Consider the following 15300-nt stretch of genomic DNA (forward strand, 5'->3'; position numbering starts at 1 on the left):
GATGTGGAACAAAACAAAAAACATCACATCCCAAAGACGGCCACCAAAAAACTCTACTTATCAACTTACAAGTATTGTTGATGCCTGGATGACCTGCCAAAACAGAAGTATGCTTTTCAGAAAGTACCTGAAACCTCAAAGGTAGAAGAACATTAGGGACTACGTGAATTAAACATCTGGAGAAAGCATCAACCCTGATATTAAGACTACCAGGCCAGTTTGTGACCACAAAATCAAAATGAGCAAAAAACAATGACCACCATGCTTGTCTAGGGTTAAGTCTATTCGCTGATTCTAAATATATCAGATTCTTGTGGTCAGTGATAACTGTCACTGTATGTTGAGCCCCTTCCAGAAGTTGCCACCACTCCTCAAAGGCCAATGTCATGGCCAATGACTCTGTCCCCAATGTCATAATTTTGTTTAATAAAGGAAAACTTTAGTGAACAAAATGCTCAAGGGTGAATATTCTTCAATTCGCCAGTGCTTTGAGATACAATAGCCCCAATCCTGACCTCTGAAGCATCCACCTCAGCATCCACCAGATAAAGAGCCTAAATGCATAGGTTCATCAAGCTCTATGGGTTCTATGGACGAGGCAAGGGATAGCTCACTTGCCCACTCTCTAACCCGCCAATAAATCCATATGTCTTGAGACATGGCCTTGTCAAGAGTTCTAGGTGCGGGATGTGAAACCATGAGGTTATTTATCTTGTCGCTAAGCACAAAGCAAAATTTATTCCGCAATGCAGAGTCATTCCTCTGTAGATCATTAGACCAACGGCGAAACTCAGCACAGAAGTCCTCAATGGGTGATTTCCCCTGACTTAAGCCTCTAATCTTACCCTCTGCCAGAGATACGCTATCGGGGTCATCATAGATCAGCCCTAAAGCTCCAAAAATTTTATCCACAAAACCTCAGAGGTGGGAGGTAATGAAAAAACCCAAGCCTAAGGGTTTCCCTGTAACCTGGAGATCACCATCCCTACCTTCTGCGACTCATCACATGAGGAAAAAGGGTGCAGTTCAAAGTACAATTTGCAGGATTCTCTGAATGCAAAAAACTTCTGCCTTTTACCAAAAAAACGATCTGGCAGGTCCAGTTTAGGTTCTTTAGCTAAACCCATACCCCCTAAGCATTGTTGCTTAACCTCAGCAACCTCAATAGCCAGAGACCTAAGCTGGTTGGACAAGCCATCAACGGGATCCATGCACCTGCAAGGAAAAACCAAAAGCCCACAGAGAAAACGTCTGGCTGCTTATGTCACGTCTATGTGGCACAAGAGCACCATGCTCAGCATGGGTACAGGGTGATGTTCACACTAAATGCAATAGTGGTATACCATGCTATGCAGCACAGTGAGCGCCACTCCAGGAAGATAACAGGGAGGTGAAGGGGCCCTGCCTGCAAGCCGAGTAATTGTCCTGATAAGGACAGCTCTGCTGTCTTCTTCCTGTCTTCCTACAAACATACACAGCACAGGTACACACAAACACTCACACAAACCAGGTACACCCACACACAGCACAGGTACACACACACAACACAGATGCACGCACAGCACAAATACACAAACAGCACAGGTACACATACAAAGCACAGGTACACATAGACAGACACACAGACATGCACAAAGTGCAGGTACACAGACATACACACAGCATAAGTATATGCATAGCACAGGTACACAGAGCGCAGGGACACACACAGCATAGGTACATACAAACAAACACAGTGCACATACACACATACACACACCGTGCAGGTACACACACAGCACAAGGAGATACACAGTGCAGGTATACGGATACACACACAAAGTGCAGGTACGCACACCACCACAGGGACATACAGACACACACACACACAGCACAGTTAAACACACACGGTGCAGGTACACACAGACAGATACACAGCGAAGTTACAAACACAGAGACACACAGCACAGGTACACACACAGCTCAGGTACACACAGACACATACACCATGCAGGTACACACAAACACACAGCGCAGGTACACAAAGACACACACACACAGTACAGGTACACACACAGTGCAGGGACATACAGATACACACACAGTGCAGGTACACTCACAGCACAGGGAGATACACAGTGCAGGGGCATACAACACACACACAGCGTAGGTAAACACAGACACACACACAGCCCAGGTACACACACAGTGCAGGGACATACACACACAGCGTAGGTACACACAGACATACACAGCACAGGTGCATACAAACACTCGCACAGTGCAGTTAAACACACATAGTGCAGGTACACAGACAGATACACAGCGCAGTTACAAACAGAGAGACACGCAGCACAGGTACACACAGACACACATACAGTTCAGGTACACACATAGCGCAGGTACACACACAGCTAAGGTACACAGAAAAACACACAGCGCAGGTACACACACAGTTAAGGTACACACAGACACACACAGTACAGGTACACACACATAGGACAGGCACGCACAGGTACAAAAAGACACATACACCATGCTGTTACATACCCAGTGCAGATACACACACACAGTGTAGGTACACACAGAGCTCAACTACGCAGACACACCCACCGCATAGCTACACACAGACACAGACAAAGCCCAGGTACACACAGGCATAGATGCTGCATGGGTACACACACACACAGCACAGGTACACACAGCCACACACACGCAGCGCAGTTACTGAGGCACACAGAGTGCAAGAACACACACAGTGCAGGTACACAAACACACAGTGTTGATACACACACAGTGCAGGTACACACACAACACAAGTACACAGTGCAGGTAAACACAGACACACACAGTATAGGTATACAGACACAGCGCAGGCACACAGAGATGCACACACAATGCAGGTACACACACACTTAGACACAGCACAGGTACACACAGACACACAGCGAAGGTACATACACAGTGAAGGTAAAAACACACACAGCACACTGCACAGTTACATTTAGACACACACAGCACACGGACATACAGACACGCACACAGTGCAGGCACACACACAGCGCAGGTACACACAGCCATATGCACAGCACAGATACATTCAGACACACACAGCACAAGAACACACACAGTGCAAGGACACAGACATGCACAAAGTGCAGGTACACACACAGCGCAAGGACACACACAGCGCAGGTACACACAGACACACACACAGCACAGGTACACACACAGAGCAGGTACACACGAACATATTTTTTTCGGGGAATGTGTGGCTGGCATCTCGGGCATCTCTGAGGTCCACATGCAGCTAAGGGTTAAAAAGCAGGAACAAGACCAAAAGGCAAAGAGATCAAAGGCAAGAGTGGACAAGAAAAGCAGAAAAAAGAGCTTTCTCCTCATCCAGCAAAGAAGCACGTTTCTGGAAAGAATTGTATGGACTGTAAAATGTGTGTTTTGTAAATTTTGGTTTTTGTTATGTTCTGGGCTATGAGAAAGCCATATTTTCTTGGAGATTACTGTTATGTTTCTTAATTTTATAATAAAAATAGAGTTCCAGCTCCAATAGCGTAATTTAAGTTGTTGCAGTTAAAAAAATTGTACTTGGATTTTGGGCTTGAGCTGGCAGTCCACTGCGAAGCGAGCTTACCCCTGCCTCTTGACACTCCTCGATTTCTCTGCACTGAGTATCTTAGTGGGCCTGTAGCATTTACTTTGCAAAAATGTGAGTGTTTAAAGCAGGCTGGTCGCCTGAATGCTTCAAATAGGAATAATGGAATAGGACCCCTCTTCCATTTTGTTGGTTTTTGGAAGTGGGGTCATGGTTGTGAGAAATGGCCAGGGGCATTCATATTGTGCTGCTAGAGGTGAGATTCTTGAACTGACGCAAGACGAACCAGAGCGAAAGCATTTGCCAAGAATGTTTTCATTAAACAACAACATTCGAAGGTTCGAAGACAATCAGATGTCGTCGTAGTTCTGACCATAAATGATGCCTGGTGAACCAGCAGCGTTATTCCCATGACCCACCGAGCAGATTCTGGAGAAGTGTGGTTGCAAAGCTGAAGCTTAAAGAAATTGACGGTAGTGCACCACCAGGAGTGGAGCCTGCAGCTTAATTTTACTCAACATAGGAAACCTAACTCGGCCCGGACACGGAAAGGATTGACAGATTGACAGCTCTTTCTCGATTCTGTGGGTGGTGGTGCATGGCCATTCTTAGTTACTGGAGCGATAACAAACAAGGCTCCCCCATGCTAACTTGCTACAAAACCCAAGCGGTCCATGTCCAGCTTCTTAGAGGGACAATCCACTTTCAGCCACGCGAGGTTGATCAGTAACAGGTCTGTGATGTCCTTAGATGCCCGATGCTACAAGCACGCTACACTAAATAGACCAGTGTGTGTCTACCCTTCACCGACAGGTGCAGGTAATGGGAATCAGGGTTTGCAATTATTTCTCATGAATAAAAAATTCCCAGTAAGTGCCGAGAAGACGATCAAACTTGACTATCTAAAAAAGTAAAAGTCGTAACAATATTTTTATAGGTGAAACTGCAAAAGGACCGTTACTGAGAAGGCGAGGCTGAGGTATCCGAGAGTAGCCCGCGCCTACCAGAAGACACGATCTGCTACCCTAATATGGGAGCGGTACCAGAGGTTAGGCTTCAGGGTACGTCGCAAAGGTCCTGCAGGTATCGCGGAGAGGAGGCATGCGCTCGAGTGCGGTCTGGCTTCCGACACGCCCTCTCTTAATGTCATCTTGCTCTCCCTACCTGGCATCCTTTCGTCCCCCTAAAGCTGGACCTCTCCAGTGCCATGTCCTGTTTCAGCAAATGCAATAACCTCCAGGTTTCGTCCCAAGGAAGGCTCTTCTGTGGGGCAGAGCCAGGAGATGCCAACATGAGCCGCTGCTGGGGGGCCATGTTGGCACTCATGTGCTGTCCACCTGGATGCAAAAAATTTTCCAAGTGGAGTGCATGGCAAAACCACAGCTATGGCCCGGCTGTGAAGGCCTCAAGGGTAAGGAAGGTAGCTCGGTGGACTCCTGAAACAGCCACCCCACCAGGGGTCGGCCCCCAGGGTTCCAGGTCTGTCAAGCATTACATCCCCCTCTTTGGCAAGATCAGTTGCCATTGCCCGGAGCCGAGGTAGATGACTACCTCCGTGCCCTCCTCTCAAATGTCCAGTCCCTCCGTTCCCCAATGTGTCCATGCCTCTTTCCCAAAATAATTTTTCCACTTGTGCCTATTTTCTCTGGGCAATTTGGGGGATTAAGTTGGTGGTCCCTGCCTTCATAATTGAAGAAATCGCAGGTGTAGCCAGTAGTGCTCTTGCATATGTTGTATAATTTTATATCAAACTTGGCAATTTTTGGAGGGGATAAACTGCCGGAAGAAAAGACGGCCCTTGAAACTCATTAGGGACTCGTCAACAGACAGGTCTTTATCGGACATGTATAAATTTGAAAAGGACTCTTTGAGTAGGGAGATTAGGGGCCTCAGTTTTTTTGAGGCAGTCATGGATAGGGTCATAACTTGGGGGCTTGAGAATTGTTTGTGAAATGCAAGAAACACTGCAGACTTTCAAAGCGAGCTCAGGGCATAACTGATGCAAACACAGGGGTGGCATGTACTGGACTTATGGACCAGTACAAGTGGAAGGAGGATTTTTTTTAACTAAACCCATTAATAAAAATAATCCTAGAAATGTTTTAATTTCTGAGACAGTTGTGAGGTTCCATTGTCTAGAATGCACAGAGATGGGGCGCTCTGCAATAAACTGTCCAGCATAGATGTTTGTCTGCTGGACAATTAATTCCAAGACATGGTCATTGATGAGCAAATGAAAAAAATCAATGGAGGCAAAATTTGTGACATTCACATTAACCCCTGGAGTCACTACAAATGGCGGTATTTGGGGTGAAAAGTTATCACTGGAGCCCCATATTGTGGAAGGAATCGCAGTACTTGGGCCAACGACTCTACAGCTGGTGCAACCTCCATGGAGCTAGAGGTATAAACAGAGTCGCTACTACACAAACTTATCTCCACCTCCGATGCAGTCTCAGTTTCGCTAGAACTGCTGCTGGGGCAAAGTAGTCTGCAGGCCTGCTCGGCACTGTTCCTCCAGCATGCCATTTTGGTGCAAATGTATTTACAGCAAAAGTGGAAATAGAAAAAAGGCAGCTGAGCAAGAAAAAAAGAATAGTGGTGTTCTTCACCTACACTTGGGGTGTCTCACAAAAATTGCGCACCAAGAACCTACCAAGTCATGGGATGCGAGATGCTGAGACACCTCAAGAAAAAAAAAGTTTTCTCTTTCTAACCTTCTCTCGGGGTGTGTTTAGCACGGCAAGTCACAGCGCAAAAAGAAAATTTTCTTTCTCTACTCCCAGAAAACGCTATGTGAGGGTATTCTTGTATCTTGTCACCACCAGGCTGATGAGTCGACATGGGCTGAGGTGAAGGGAATGCCCAGAGCTTCTTATTGGCAGCCACATACATCCCTCACTGCTGTTCCCAGAGCTCCGCGATAGCTGTTGATTGGCTGCTTTTATACACACCTTCAGCCACAATGGACCCTGGTAGTTTCTGTTTACAAAATCTGCATTTGGCAGCTTTGCAGATTGTCAGGTGCACTAAAGCTTTTTGCCTGGGGTTTCAGGGTGGGGTCAGAGGGTTCAGGGACAAGGCAGAGGGTTAAGGGAAGAGGCAGGGGATTCAGGGAAGAGTCAGCCCAGGAGGCTGTCAAAAGGCATATTGGCGGTCAGTAAGGGGTTAATTTTATTTGTAGAGAATGCCCATTCTCATTCACTTTGAATGAGTGACATGTAGAGATGAGCGAACGTACTCGGATAGGCACTACTCGTCCGAGTAATGTGCCTTATCCGAGTACCTCCCCGCTCGTGCTGAAAGGTTCGGGAGCTGCCGCTGCTGACAGGTGAGTCGCAGCGGGGAGCGGGGCAGAGCGGGCGGGAGAGAAGGAGAGAAAGATCTCCCCTCCGTTCCTCCCCGCTCTCCCCTGCAGCTCCCCGCTCCGTGCCGGCACCCGAACCTTTCAGCACGAGCGGGGAGGTACTCGGATAAGGCACATGACTCGGACGAGTAGTGCCTATCCGAGTACGTTCGCTCATCTCTAGTGACATGCTATTCTATTTCTGCATCTGAAATTGCACTGTTAAAAAAATCTCTTTATATATAATAACTAGAGATGAGCGAGCACCAAACTTTTCGTAATGCTCGAGAGCTCTTTTCGAGTAACAAACCCCATTGAAGTCAGTGGGTGATTCGAGCATTTTTGTATGGGACCCATGCTCCGCATAGCTGATGACTTGTCAAACACCAGAAAACATCATAAAGTCATGGAAACACCACAGAAACAGATAGGGAAGGGCAGGGGCAGCATGCATGTCTCCATCTAAGGCTCCCAGGTCCCACTATTAAGCCAAAATGAGGGCAAGAGTCTGGCGTCACCCCCCTAAGAATTTACTTGGGACAAACCCTCATTAGCAAGGCATACGCACTGGCACATCTTAGCTAAGCACCACACTATCTGCAACCAAGGACAATCACTGCCTGCGGGTGACACCGCTGCCTCTTCTCCTGGGTTATATGCTGGCATTGCTGTCCAACCCCCGCCCCCCCCCCCCACGCGCATGACCCCGCCTCCACAAACATAACAAAAGGTTTCCCTGTGCAGGGTTCAGCTGCCCTCATGCCACATGCTCACTTCATAGCCACACCACCCTCATGTCAATTTATAAATGCGTACTGGATGAGGAGGAACCGGTGGCACAAACTACAGAGGGTTGGCAGGGCCTGCAACGCCCCTGTTTGAAAGTGTGGGAGATAGCCCACAATGCCGTTGAGAATTGATGATAAATTGATGTACGATTATCATTCCAATCCCGTGCCACCTCTGTCACAAAATTGTCAGGAACCGCAAACGTGGGCATAATGGGGACTCAGGTGCAAGCACTTCTACACATCTCCACAATGCAGCAGCACATACTAAACCAAAGATTGGTTTGAAGCAGGAGGTGTCACAAAAGTAACCACCACAGGTATACAGTGACCCTGTGAAAGTCGCATGAAATCCGTTTTGCTTCCTGTGAATGCTCCAATCCTGTATCTCGGATAACTGTGGTAATTTGTAGCACGAGAGATAATACATGCCAACCAACGCAGATCCCCTGACCCCAAGCAGGAGGAGGAGGTGGCATAATAAGACCAAGAAACCATGACCGAGGTAGGACCCGCAATATTCTGTGCCAGAAGCATGGGAGTGGGCCCTGGGTCAGGCTCGCTACCAGCCTCCACCTTGTGTGACCCAAGGTGCCGTGAGTGACATAGCAATGGGAAATCCATATGTCCACACACAATTCATTCTGTGTAGGTGTCAGGTAGCTCAACACCGTGCTAGGAAAGCCGTCTGTGCCCTACCCAAGTCATTTAGTGTATTTGTGCCAGATAGCTAAAACACCACAATTGGAAATCTTTGTGCACCCACAGCATAGGTGAGCCCATGAAACCCAAGGAAGGTATTAAACATTAAGTAATTACAGTGCCCAAACATGGCAGACTTTCACTCTGCCGAGGACCTTGGCCTCTGCAAACACCCTCAGCAATCTTGGGCATAAAGCGGACTCCGATGCTAGTACAGCAGTAAATGTCTCATTTAATTAGTTGCGGTTGCTTTCACCACTACAAAGACTGGATTAACCAGGAACAAGCTCCACGGGCCCAACCTGCCGCAGTTGCCCTTCCCTCAGGACCTCGGCTTCTGCAACCACCCTCAGCAATGGTGAGCATAAAGCAGACTCCGATGCTAGTACAGCACTGAACGTCTCATTTAATTAGTTGCGGTTGCTTTCAACGCTACAAAGACTGGATTAACCAGGAACAAGTTCCACGGGCCCAACCTGGCGCAGTTCCATTTCCCATCTTCACTCTGTACCCTACCCAAGTCATTCAGTGTATTTGTGCCAGACAGGTAAAAAAACGCAATGGGAAGTCTTTGTGCACCCACAGAAGAGGCGAGCCCATGAAACTCAAAGACGGTATTACACATGAAGAAATCCGAGTGCCCACACATGGCAGAGTTTCACCCCTCCAAGGACCTCGGTCCACACTTCTGCCCTAGTCATTCAGTGTATTTGTGCTAGATAGGTAAAACACCGCAATAGGAAAGCCCTCTGCACTCTGCACCCTTCCCACGTCAGTCAGTGTATTTGTGCTAGACAGGTAAAACAACACAATGGGAAGCCTTTGTGCACCCACAGCATAGGCGAGCCCATGAAACTCAAAGACGGTATTACACATAAAGAAATCAGAGTGCCCAAACATGGCAATTTCACCCCACCAAGGACCTCGGCCCACATTTGTACCCTAGTCAGTCAGTGCACTTGTGCCAGACCAGTAAAATACCGCTATGAGAAGTCTTTCTGCACCCACAGCATAGGTGAGCCCCTGGAACGCAAACAAGGCAGTTTCACCCTGCCAAGGACCTCCACCTCGGCTCACACCCTCAGTAATCGTGGGCATAAAGCGGACTCAGATGCTTGTGCAGCAGTGAACGTCTCATTAATGCAGTAATGCTCCATTTGTTTGGCCCAAACCAGTATCTCAGATAACTGTGGTAACACGAGAGAAAATTCATGTTGCCCAGTGCTGATCCCCTGACCGCAAGCAGAAGGAGGAGGTGGCATAACAAGACCAAGAAACCATGATTGAGGTAGGACCCGCAATAGTCTCTGTGGCAAGTATGTGAGCGGGCCCTGGGTCAGGCTCTGTCCCAGCCTCCACCTTGTGTGACCCAAGGTGCCACGAGTTACATAGCAATAGTAAATCCAAGTGTTCACACACTATTCATTCTGTGTAGGTGTCAGATAGCTCAACACCGCAAAGAAAAGTCTTTCAGTTTCTTGGGCTCGCCTATGCTGTCAGTGCGCAAAGATGCTATTACACAGGAAGAAATCAGAGTGCCCAAACATAGCAGAGTTGCAGCCCGCCAATGACCTCTGCCTCGGCCCACATTTCTGCCCTAGTCAGTCATTGTATTTTTGCCAGATAGGTAAAACACCACGATGGGAAGTCTTTGTGCACCCACAGTATAGCCAGACCCCAGTAACATTTCTGTAGTAAAAGTATAGGCGGACCACAGTAACATTCCAGTAGCAGAAGAATAGGCAGACCCCAGTAACATTTCTGTAGCAAAAGTATAGGCAGACCCCAGTAACATTTCTGTAGCAAAGGTATAGGCAGACCCCAGTAACATTTCTGTAGTAAAAGTATAGGCAGACCCTTGTAACATCCCTGTAGCAAAGATATAGGCAGACCCCAGTAACATTTCTGTAGTAAAAGTATAGGCAGACCCCAGTAACATTTCTGTAGCAAAAGTATAGACAAACCCCTATAACATTCCTGTAGCAGAAGTATAGGCAGACCCCAGTAACATTTTTGTAGGCGAAGGGCAGAAAGATTAGTCAGACAGCAGTATAGGCGAGGGACAGAAAAATTGGTGTACCAAGAGTACAAGTGCACCCGTGAAAAATTGCTCAACTGCGAGGGCAGGTATAACCCATAAACATTTTTTAAAGATACAGCTCACTGTTGCTTTATTTGTAACAGAGCCTGGAGGCAGCCATGTGAAAATAATTGGTTTCTGTTAAAGTATCAATACTTTTGAAACTTTGAAATATTGCAAAAAAAATTATAAACAGAGCCTTTTGGGCCCGCAGAAAAGACGCTAGCAGCAGGGCAGGCCAGAACCTCCAGGGCGTACAGCGCAAGTTCGTGCCACGTGTCCAGCTTTGACACCCAATAGTTGTATCAGCAGAGCCATCATGGAGGACGGTGGTACGATCGGTGACATACTCCCTCACCATCTTTTTACAGTGCTCCCTCCGACTCAGCCTTGACTGGGGGTGGTGATACAGTCTTGCTGGGGAGCCAAAAAGCTGGCAAAGGCCTTGAAGAGTGTTCCCCTGCCTGCGGTGGACATGCTGCCTGATCCCCGAGCCTCCTCTGCTACTTGGCCCTCGGAACTGTGTCTTCTGCCACTGGCACTGTCAGATGGGAAGTTTAGCATCACTTTTCCCACCAGGGCCCTGTGGTATTGCATCACTCTCGTACCCCTTTCCTCTTCGGGAATGAGAGTGGAAAGGTTCTCCTAATACCGTGGGTTGAGAAGAGTGTACACCCAGTAATCTGTGCTGGCCAGAATGCATCTATCGCGAGGGTCACGGGAAAGGCAGCCTAACATGAAGTCAGCCATGTGTGCCAGGGTACCAGTATGCAACACATTGCTGTCCTCACAAGGAAGATGGCGTTCAGGATCCTTCTCCTCCTCCTCTACAGCCCATACACGCTGAACAGATGAGAAGCAACAGCATGGGTACCCTCTGCAGTGTGCCCAGCTGTCTCTTCCCCCTCCTCCTCATGCTCCTACCCCTCCTCCTTCTCCTCCAAAACGTGCTGAGATATAGATATGAGGGTGGTCTGGCTATCAAGCGACATATTGTCATCCCCCGTCTCCTGTTCCAACCGCAAAGCGACGGCCTTTATGCTTTGCAGCAACCTTCTCAGCAGGCAAAGCAGCAGAATGGTAACACTAATGATTGCCGCATCGCCGCTCACCATCTCTGTAGACTCCTCAAAGTTTCCGAGGACCTGGCAGATATCTGCCATCCATGCCCACTCCTCAGTAAAGAATTGGGGAGGCTGATTACCACTACGCCGCCCATGTTGCAGCTGGTACTCCACTATTGCTCTACGCTGCTCGTACAGCCTGGCCAACAAGTGCAGCGTAGAATTCCAGCGTTTGAGCACGTCGCACAGCAGTCGATGCTCTGGCAGCTGATACCGATGTTGCAGGGTCCTCAGGGTGGCACCGTCTGTGGTGGACTTGCGGCAATGTGCGCAGACGCTGCGCACCTTGCCGAGCAGGTCAGACAAGTGAGGTTAGTTTTTCAGAAACTGCTGAACCACCATAATTGAAGACGTGAGCCAGGCATGGCACGTGTGTGAGGCTGCCGAGCTGCAGAGCCGCCACCAAGTTACGGGCATTGTCACACACGAACTTTCCCGGTTGGAGGCTCACCAGTGAAAGCCAGAAGTCGGTCTGCTCTGTCAGACCCTGCAACAGCTCAGGGGCCATGTGCCTCTTGTCACCTAAGCTGATTAGTTTCAGCATAGCTTGCTGACGCTTGCCCACCGCTGTGCTGCCCACCGCGCGCTACCGACTGCTGGCGACGTGGTCACAATTCTTAATTGAGAGGTAGAGTTGGCTTAGGAGGAGGAGGGTTTGGGGGAGGTGGCATAAAACGCCGCAGATACCGCTATTCTGGTTGTGGGTAGGACATGAGCGGTCCCAGGCTCTGACTTGGTCCCAGCCTCCACCAAATTCACCCAATGTGCCGTCAGGGAGATATAGTCGCCCTGCCCGCCTGTACTTGTTCACTTGTCCGTGGTTAAGTGGACCTTCCCAGTAACAGCATTGGTGAGGGCACGATTTATGTTGCCGGATACATGCTGGTCTAGGGCTGGGACGGCAAACCAGGAAAATAGTGGCAACTGGGGACCGATTAGCGTGGGACTGCCCTCACCATCATGTTTTTCAAAGCCTCCGTATCCAAAAGCCTATACAGCAGCATCTCCAGGCTGATTAATTTGGCAATGTGCATGATTACAGTTTGTGTGTGCGGGTGGGTGGTGGCGTATTTGCGCTTTCGCTCCAATGCTTGTGTTAGCGACAGCTGAACGCTGCGCTGAGAGACATTGCTGGATGGAGTGGAGGACAGTGGAGGTGAGGGTGTGGGTGCAGGCTGGAAGACGCTTGTGCCTTTGTCCTGGGAGGGGGATTGGATCTGTGTGGGAGGTTAGGGCACAAGGGAAGAGGCAGTGGTGTGACCCGGAGGCGGTGAATGGCCTCCGTCCCACCTTGTGGGGTGCTTGGCCATCATATGCCTGCGCATGCTGGTGGTGGTGAGGCTGGCAGTGGTGGCTCCCCGGCTGATCTTGGTGCGACACAGGTTGTATACCACCATTCGTCGGTCATCCGCGCTATCACTAAAAAACATTCACACCTTTGAACACCTAGCCCTCTGCACGGAGGCTTGCCGCGAGGGAGTGCTTTGGGAAGCAGTTGGTGGATTCTTCGCTCTGGCCCTGCCTCTACCCCTGGCCACTCCACTGCCTCTTTCAGCCTGCTCTGCTGCTGCACTTGCCTCTCCCTCTGAAGCCCTGTCCTCAGTAGGCTTAGCAAACCAGGTGGGGTCAATCACCTTATCATCCAGCTGCAGTTCCTCCGAATCCTCTGTGCGCTCCTACCTCGGACTTACTGCCCTTAGTACTACCTCACTGACAGACAACTGTGTTTCATCATCATCCTTACCCACGAAAAGCTCTTGAGACAGTAGCCAGAAGTCCCCAGCCTCATCACCTGGACTCCGCGAACTTTCCAAAGGTTGGGCATCGGTCACGACAAACTCCTCAGGTGAGAGAGGAACCAGTTTTTCCCACTCATGGCAGGGACCCGAGAACAGTTCCTGGGAGTCTGCCTGCTCATCACAATATGTCATTTTCATGGAGTGAGGAGGTCAGGAGGAAGTAGGAGCAGCAGCCAGAGGATTCAGTCCCTAGGCCAGGAGTAGCGAGCTGCGTAGAAGACTGGGTGGTCGATACATTGCTGGACGCATTTTCTGCCATCCACGACAGGACCTGCTCACACTGCTCTGTTTGCAATAAAGGTCTACCCCGCGGACCCATAAATTGTGATATGAAGCTGTGGACCCCAGAAACTTGCCTCTCTCCTAATCCTGCAGCAGCGGGCTGTGATTCACTTCAACCAGGAACTTGGCCTGTGCCCACACCCTCACTTGGACATCCCCGTCTGTGTCCACGTCCTCGACCCTTACCCGTACTCCTCAACATGGTGGATTAAGAATAGAGTAGGACCCAAATAAATTACCCCACTGTATAGCACTAACAACTGTGGCTTAATTCACCGCACACAGAGACTTACAGATAGCGGAGGCTCTATACTGTGACTTGAAAAAATTAACCCACTGCTGAACAGCGGCAGAGCGGAAATACTTTTGCAGTGGCCCAGTAAATATTACAGTACTGTTTAGCAGTTAGACCTCTGTCTAATGTACTGCAGACCCAGAACGGTATAAGTTAAGTGGTTCGCAGTAGGCTAGGAGATGTTAGAGAGAAGTTTCACGTTGAGAGCTGGTTGTACGGCACTGCAGCCTGAGAACACTATTACTGAAAGGCTGGGAACAGGCATAGATGCGTAACACAAAAATTGATGCACTACACCTCCCAGCAAGCCACAAGTATAATGCACACGGTCAGATGAAGCCCCACGAAGGACCGTTGGGGTTATTGCACGGAGGATCAGGACTATATAGTATATAATTTTCCCATAGAAGTGGCTGTGCCCCTACACTCTGTGTCTAATTCACTGCAGACACAGAACGGTATAAATGAAGTTGTTCACAGTAGGCTAGGAAATATTAGAGTGTAATTTCACGGTGAGAGCTGGTTGTACGGCACAGCAGCCTGAGAACGCTATTACTGAACGGCTCGGAACAGGCCTAGATGCGTAATACAAAAATGGATGCACTACATCTCCCAGCAAGCCACAAGTATAATGCACATGGTCAGATGTTGCCCAAAGAAGGACCTCTGGGGTTCATGAAGATAGGATCCTACTCTAACACTTTCCCTATATCAGCAGCAGCTCTTTCCCTAAACTTTGCATAATACAATGCAGACTGAGAACACTATAGCTAAAATGGCCTGCACAGCCTGAGATGAAAAAAACAATGGTGCACTACTGCACCCAGCCAGCCACAACAGTAATGCACACTATGAAGAGTGAGTAGCCCTAAGAAGGACCGTTGGGGTTCTTGACGACAGGATCCTACTCTAACAGTTTCCCTATATCAGCAGCAGCACTTTCCCTAACCTCTGCCAGCATGCGTCTGAGGCGAGCCGCGGCGGGACCACTTTAGGTACTCGGCGGTTACCTGATTGGCCCAGCCACTCACTGTAGGGGGGTGGGATAGGGCTGGCACATCACAGCAGGAAGTGGTAATGCCTTCCCCGCATGTCTCTTGGCTAGAAAATGGCGCTAAATATGCGGGTAAGGAAATGTAATTGACTCGAGTACCGCGTGGTGCTCATCTCGAATAATGAGCATCTCGAGTACCCTAATGCTCGAACGAGCATCAAGCTCGGACGAGTGTGCTCGCTCATCTCTAATATTAACTGCACTTTTCCTAAAATAATAATTGACATTATATTAGCAGAAA

The sequence above is a fragment of the Eleutherodactylus coqui genome, chromosome 7, assembly GCF_035609145.1.
Source record: "Eleutherodactylus coqui strain aEleCoq1 chromosome 7, aEleCoq1.hap1, whole genome shotgun sequence".
In the NCBI taxonomy this organism is placed as follows: domain Eukaryota; kingdom Metazoa; phylum Chordata; class Amphibia; order Anura; family Eleutherodactylidae; genus Eleutherodactylus; species Eleutherodactylus coqui.